Below are 8,210 nucleotides of genomic sequence, written 5' to 3'. Positions count from 1 at the left end.
TTGTAATAAGCAAGAACACAAAATATTGCATGCGTGTGTAAAAGAGTCTGTGCCAGAGATTAAATCAGAAAATAAGTATTTGTTAACAGTAAACATTGTTAACATTATTATTTTACATTTTTACTATGAAGTGTAACCGCATATGAGATGAAGCATTAAAATTGGTGTGTAGACCCTGAACAAACCTGTTCATTCATATTTATTTGAGGTGTCAATATAATTTATAACATGACTGAGAAATACTAGAGAAAATGACTGGCTTCTCTTTTGTATTCTAACAGTGAAAAACAGGGTAAATACAACTCATACACTACACGATTTTTATTAGGGACTGGGTTTTAAAGTCTGAAGCCAGTGTCACCCACCTTTAGAAAACAGGGAATGTACCCCTCAGGAAAAAATGAAGTTAAACTTGGGCTATGTGACAGTAGCTTCATCCAGCCTCAGTCCCTGACCTCAGTAATGTTAATCCTCACAGCTATGTTCCAGTACACCTTGTCTAGAGCCATAACCACAAGAACACAAGCTGTTACTGCAGCAAAAGCAGAACAAACACATGATTAATATCCTTTATTTTGGAAGAAATGTATGTGTCTACTAACTTTTGGACACAGTGTATAAACACACAGCTCTCTCCTCTGGCTCTGAGTTTAATGATGTATTTTATGAGTTTAGATTCAGAGCTCCACTGGCCAGACGCAGTTAAAACTCACTGCAGGACACACAGCTAATGACCACTCCTCACTCAGAGTATATTCTAATTATACTTCATTAATTACCTTTGATTAGGTGACAGAACAAGAGAGTCATAAATTTAAAGTGAGTCATATAAATAATAGCATCCAAGCTGCAGATCTCTGTATTCGTCCATATTTTATAAATTCAGGTATAAAAACAGATAAATGCTGCTGTAAAATATAAAGCACATTAATAAACATTCCCCACTCAGAGAAATCACACACAAGCTTCATTAGTGTATTCATTAGAATATTCATTAGTAATTTAATTAGAATATTAGTAATGTCATGTACTGGTGTGTGATTAGCGCTGCACTCCAACTTGTTGTAAAGGTATTGGATAGAGTTCCAGCACTCCAGAAGTCCACTGCTCTACAGCTCAATGCTGGGTAGCATGGTGACTTTAGGCACTTTGATTTCATGCTATAAAAATTATACAACCCATTAGGTAAATTTGTTTGAGTACATCTTTAAGTAGCTTTCTTTCCCTCCACAGACTCCAGTGAGCAGGAAGATAAGAGTACAGATGCCTCTGGAGATTTGCCCCCCACAGCCCCCTCCACTGAAACCCCCACAGATGGCCCAAAAGAAGAGAGTGAAGCCCCTATAACTCCCCCCCACATCTCCACCCAAACCAGAGGGGAATGCTGAGGAGAAAACCCAGGACGAGGAGCTGGGAACTCTGCCGGACAACTGGGAGATGGCCTACACAGAGAAAGGAGAGGTCTACTTCATAGAGTGAGTCTCTGATCTGTTAAAGTGGCCTGTTAGAGAACTTAGAAGGTAGCTGTTTTCAGGAAAGTGGTCAGTGTGTTACAATACAATAAAGTTGTTTCCAATAAAGTGGCCACTGGGATAAACACAATGTTGTTGTTTCTAAAAAAGTGGTTAATTGAAATTCAAGGTAAGAAAGAACTAACACACTGGCTGCTCTGTGCGTAACTTAAGTCAAATATTTCACCTAAATATAAGACATTTTAATATTGTGTGATTATGTATTAATCTAATTATATTGTAATGGTCTAAATATCAAATCTATAGCATTATGACTGCAGACAGCGAAATGGAACCTGGGCAATTCTAATAATACATTAAACCTAATGAAACATAGGGAAGTACAATAAATGGAATTCATCTGTGTCAGAAAAACCCTATTTCTTGTTGACTGCGTGAGAAACAACACTTTTCCTTCACTTTCCCCCAGAGACCCACCCTTTCTTTATCACCATCCCCTGAGACACAACACAGACACACAACAAAGTGATTTTAGTGAGGGTACATTTCCACAACATGGCAACCACACGAATAGAGATTTATTTAGCAATACAGATAACACATAGAAGATTCTCCAAATCTATGAGCAGGTACAATTTGGTCCCAAGTAACTGCTAATTTTGTAATGTCAGCATATTGGTCAAACTATAAGGGCCTCATACCCGATCTCACTAATGGCTGAATCAGTCAGATCCTCACAGAAATGTGCTGATATGTAGTGTAAAGAGTTCCTAGAGCAGTAGAGACTGTTGAATATCCGTCATTGCAGAATAAATGTTGGATGAATTTGGTGTCCACCGACTTTTGGCCATGAGGTGTATGAGCATGTTCAGTATCCAGAATGAAAGGACAAAATATATTCAGAACTGTCTGAGCCATAGTCTAGCTAAGAGATTTTTATTCTAATTTTACCAGTGATTTTGAATATGGTTTCTCCCCATTCACAGAGATAGGGCCCTGCTCTTGTATGAGTGAAAATATGTGTTTGGGGTTTTGGCAGAACTGTGACTATGACTGGAGTTACACCTCTGTGAAATGTTTTAATGGAAAACTCCATACATTAACTCCCCTATTTCAGAAAGTAAAAAGCACTGTGCTCTGTAACTGTAATATACTTGGTGTAAAATAATGTGAGCTGAGGATATCATCTTTCCTTTCGTGGTGATTATGATTTTTCATAAAAGTCCATTTTCCGTGGGTGGCTTTGTGGGTTGTCCCTGTTGTGGTGAAAGTATTGGGTTTCTGTGTAATTTAGAATAAATGAACTCACTCTTTTTGTGTCTCAAAGGCACTGGAAGATGAAATGAAACTTTGGAGGCTTAGAGCACTCTTTTCATAATCCACTTCAATTATCTATGCATCCATCTACACTATATGGCCAAAATTTTGGGGACACTGTTCAAATAAAGGGTATGAATAAAGCTGTTTGTCCCATCTTTTGTTGACTAACAGAGTCTGGGAAGGATTTGCACTACGATTTGGTACATTATCTGTGAGGAGTTGATGGCCTTCAGCTACCTAAACATTAGTGAGGTCAGGTGGAGCAAGTACTTTTCTATGAACATACAATGCACACACTTTAAAGTAGATGAATTTGAAGAGGTACACATGGTGTATCTGAATTATTCATTCATTCATTCATTCATTGTCTGTAACCCTTATCCAATTCAGGGTCGCGGTGGGTCCAGAGCCTACCTGGAATCAATGGGCGCAAGGCGGGAATACACCCTGGAGGGGGCGCCAGTCCTTCACAGGGCAACACACACACTCATACATTCACTCACACACTCACACCTACGGACACTTTTGAGTCGCCAATCCACCTACCAACGTGTGTTTTTGGACTGTGGGATGAAACCGGAGCACCCAGAGGAAACCCACGCAGACACGAGGAGAACACACCAACTCCTCACAGACAGCCACCCGGAGCAGGAATCGAACCCCAACCTCCAGGTCCCTGGAGCTGTGTGACTGCGACACTACCTGCTGCACCACCGTGCCGGCCCGTATCTGAATTATAAAATGGGAAAAGTAGCCACAAGAAACACATGCCTTGGTAGATGTCTGGATTGGTTCCACACAGAGCAATGAGGAGGATGGTTTAAGGTTCAGCTGGGATCATAGTGAGCCTCTGTGGTGCTGGGTTTAAAGTCCCACCGTGACAAATTCACCCCTTTACAGCTTATACATTTACACAAAGCAGATTATCTTCACCACTGAAAGACGTGGGATTGCTCGCCATCAGCTGGGATTCAAACCTTTGACCTCCAGCTGCTGAGAGGAGCTGAATTTAATGCCTTTCACTCAGTCATCACAAGACTGAACCCAGAGCGTCCATTCAGTCCACTTCAGTCCACTTCAGTTCAATTTGGGCTGAGTGGTCTTGTCCCAGAGCAGCTTGTCCAGAAACATGTCCTGTACAATAATGAAAATGGAAGAGGGAGGAGTGTTAAACAAATTCCCAAGAAAATGACATCGAAACACTCAGAGGAACCAAGAATGAGATGCTCCTGAAGAATGTGAAGAAAACCTAACTTAGAGCATAAAAACGCCGCAAGGAACCATAACTCCAGTGCAACATTCCCCAAAAGCAAGAGGAAGAGCGGCTAAAAGTAACCCTTGAACACCTCGAAACACAAGACACCACAACTACACTCCACTTTCTGGAAAACTTTTATTCCCCTTTCTGCAGTAAATGTTCTTGTCTGTTTAGCTTTATCTGAAGCAGTGCTTTGTTTTAAGAATCTTCTCTCTCTCTCTCTCTCTCTCTGACTCTCCCTCTTCCTGTTGATATCAGTCTTATCTGTCCCTTCCCGTTCCTCCATATCTTGCTGCCCATCTCTCCTTCTCTCTCTCTCTCCTTCTCTCTCTCCCCTTCTCTTCCTCTGTCTCTTTCTCGTTAATGAGCTAATTAAAAATATTGATTGCCATTTTGTGAACCTAAACTCTTTTTTTTCTCCTTGTTTAGACAATCACACAAGGGAATTTCCCTCACTCTCTCTCTCTCTCTCTCTCTCTCTCTCTGCAGTCACAACACTAAGACAACCTCGTGGCTTGACCCTCGTTTAGCCAAAAAAAGCAAAGCCCCCGGAGGAGTGCAATGAAGGACGGTGAGTAGGTTTAGTTTTTTACTGCCTTGGATGATTAATACTTTCAATTCTTTCTTTCTTACCGTTCTCTCATTCTTTCTTGATGAATTGATGAGTAAAAGTTGTATTATATGCACAAATACACTTTTTAGTCCTTTTTCCTTCTTGTGTATTTGTGTGTGTCAGTGTGTGTGGGGCATGTTTCTATATATTTGCGAGGACAAGATGTTTGTTGTGAGTGAGTGTTTGATACCCTCTGATGGACTTCTGCTCTATCCAGAGTGGGTTGTTCATGGTATGAATAATGTTTTCATAAACATGAATTGTTAAATTAGTTTATTGGCAGGAATGGGAGCAATGTTTAATTTTGGTAGAAAAGCTCTTTGATAAATAGGACTTTTTTATTATTTGTTAGTTATTGTAAACTTTTTACCCTTGGTGTTAATCAAAATAGCAAACTCCAGAGTCCTAACATCTCTGCGCATCGACTACATTTATGAAAATTGGAGGTAAACTGAGAAAGTTCGATTCTCTGTCATCTCCGATTTCAGAAACAGAGTTAAAGATCTGCAGTTATTCTCTCGCTCTCCTCTCTCTCTCTCCCTCTCTCTCTCTCTCTCTCTCTCTCCCTCTCTCTCTCTCTCTCTCTCTCTCTCTCTCTCTCTCCCTCTCCCTCTCTCTCTCTCTCTCTCTCTCTCTCTCTCTCTCTCCCTCTCTCTCTCTCTCTCTCTCTCCTCTCTCTCTCTCTCTCCCCTCTCTCTCTCTCTCTCTCTCTCTCTCTCTCTCTCTCTCTCCCTCTCTCTCTCTCTCTCTCTCTCTCTCTCTCTCTCTCTCTGTTTGGAAAGAATAGAGAGAATTCCTGGTAAGTGTGTGAGGTAAAGATGACACGTTCCTGTTTCGCTGGTGTTTCATCATTCAGCTGAAACTCAGGATCCGGCAAAAGCTCTTTAAGGTCAGAAACAAAAGGCTCAAAAATATAAACCAAACAAGCAACACACAAAAACAAAATGCATAACAGTAAAATGGACAAAAACAACATGCAAAGAAAAAAAAAAACATCCAAACAAGAAAGAAACAAGAACAAAAAAATCTAAAAACAAAATGCCAGAAAACAGTGAGCACAAAAACAAAACAGCAAAGGCAAAAGAGTAAAAAAAAAACAAAAAGTACCAAAACACAGTAGCTAAACCATGGCAGTGAAGGCACTGTAATTATGGTGATGAAGTAGACCTAGGGCAGGGGTCTACTAACAGGCAGACTGCAGACCCAGACGCTGTCCTCTCTGGGCCTGGACTTATGATTCATATTTGCACTTTAACTGGTATAACTTTTCTAGCCATTACAGTACAGGTTTATTAGACCAGGAAACAGACCGACCGCATGCTTTGTACATATCACACGAGATGCTACTCAGCAGTGGTTGTAGAGTAAACATACAGTAACCATGGAAGTGAAAGTAGTCTAGTCATTTCTCCATCTCTCAGAACCTATATGCATATTTTTTGTTATTTTTATCTTTTTAAAAGGTCAAGGATTTTAACAAACACTAGAAGTGTTTCCTCTGTTTCTACTTGAGAGTGAAGTGGAGACCTTTTTGATCCTGAATGTGAAACGAAGGATTATTAAAATATTGAATTACATTATTTGAGGAAGTTGTGGTAATTAGTCTGAACTCAGAAGAACACCATGATTTTGTCTTTCATTCTTTATCTGGACGTGAATGAAAGGTTGAAACGTTAAATGTACTCTCTCTCTCTCTCTCTCTCTCTCTCTCTCTCTCTCTCTCTCTCTTCTCTCTCGCTCTTTCTTACACACACACACACACACACACACACACACACTTCCTGTCTGCTCAATTGGGGAAATGTGTAGGCTCAGGAAAAGTGTGTGTGTGTGTGTGTGTGTGTGTGTGTGTGTGTGTGTGTGTGTGTGTGTGTCTGTTGGTCGTCGTAGTGATTGAATGATGGACTGCGGAAGTTGGTGACTGTGAAAGAACCTCAGTTTAGCTCCGAAAAGGTGCTCCTGGCGTTGCCATGGTAACGGTCTCTGAGGGCTTTAGGGTTTTGTACGTGTGTGTGTGTGTGTGTGTGTGTGTATGTGTATGGACTCAACAGCCTCCTTAAACCTTCAATCTGTTTCTAACCTGGACAGGTCTCTGCACCCGAGGCAGAGAGTCACTGTGAATTAAGTCTCAGTCAAGTCAGGAGTTACAGAAAATCCAGGCTGATTTGAGTCGGGAGTCACTGGGGATCATGTTTTTGTTGATATATGAGTTAATGAGAATTGATCATTAGGATGAAAGTCCCATTTGTCACATCACTTGAGGCTAGTCTGAATCAAGTCATGAGTCACTCTGATGTGGGTTCAAGGCAAGTCACTGAGTATCGAGTCAGAGTCAAGTCCCGAGTCAAGGATCAAGTCAGAGTTGTGTAATCGAGGTATGCAATCTTAGTTGAGACACAAGTCACGAATTTCAAGCATTTCTATTCATTGTCTGTAACTGCTTATTCCAGTTTAGGATCACGGTGGGTCCGGATCATACCCAGAATCATTTTAAGGCAGGAACACACCCTTCACAGGGCGACACACACATTCACTCATACACACACCTATGGAAACTTTTGAGTCACCAATCCACCTACCAACACATTTTTTGGACCGTCAGAGGAAACCCACGTGGACACAGGGAGAACACACCAAATTCCTCACAGACAGTCACCCGGAGTGGGACTTGAACCCACAATGTCCAGGTCCCTGGAGCTGCACCACCGTGCCGCCCAGACTTTCTATTGAGAATTTTCTTTTAGTTTAGTATTTATTTTCAGAACAAAAAGGAATTGGATGGAGTTCCATTACTCCAGAGAACACAGTTCTGTTGTTCCACACTTTGGGTTTATGTGTGTGTGTGTTTGTGTGTGTGTGTGCCTTTGTGAGTTGGCTGAACCTCAGCTTTGTGTTTTAAGCCTATATTCAACACACCAGAAATATTTATAATGTAGTATATAAACACCAGCAAAAATGAAATTTTAATAGTAGCATGAAGCCATACCTTTACAACAGTCCCATCTGAGAGGGTGAGAGAGGCAGAGAGAGAATATATAGAAATAGTAATAATGAATCCCCCTTGTGGTCAAAGAATGCTGGACCCCTTTAACTCTGAGGGTCTTTATGTGGGTCCACATTTCATTTATCTAAATATTTGACAGCAGTAATGAATTAAAGCTTTAGTGCAGTCTGAATAATTCATAAAATAATGTAATTTAAAATTATGATAGGTCTGAAAATTAAGGGGTTTGAGGGGACTTTTGAGAATCAAAGTCAGGAAACCTTTCACAATATTAACAGGGTTTCTGCTTGTTAAGTCTCTCTCTCTCTCTCTCTCTCTCTCTCTCTCTCTCTCTCTCTCTCTCTCTCTCTCTCTCTCTCTCTCTGACCTTATAGGCAGATAGTGGCAATAAAGCCTCTTTTTTTTACCTCCTGCCTCAGTGCATATTAGTACATGACAGCTCTTTGATCTCTCTCTCGTGTGTGTGCGCGTACGTGTGTGTATGTGTGTGACAGTGTCAAATGAGGTGGGAAAATCAGGTAGTCTTTTTGATTGCAAACGAAC

General features: G+C 40.8%; 1 pseudogene; it reads left to right on the top strand.

Annotated features, from left to right (window-relative positions):
* The window catches only part of LOC136695067 (membrane-associated guanylate kinase, WW and PDZ domain-containing protein 2-like), a 73,952-nt pseudogene extending 69,327 nt beyond the window's left edge, over window positions 1-4,625 (top strand).
* The last annotated feature ends 3,585 nt before the right edge of the window (window positions 4,626-8,210 follow it).

Source organism: Hoplias malabaricus, chromosome 4 (genome assembly GCF_029633855.1).
Source record: "Hoplias malabaricus isolate fHopMal1 chromosome 4, fHopMal1.hap1, whole genome shotgun sequence".
In the NCBI taxonomy this organism is placed as follows: domain Eukaryota; kingdom Metazoa; phylum Chordata; class Actinopteri; order Characiformes; family Erythrinidae; genus Hoplias; species Hoplias malabaricus.
Note: the sequence above shows the minus strand (reverse complement) of the source record. Positions and strands in the feature narration are given on the sequence as shown.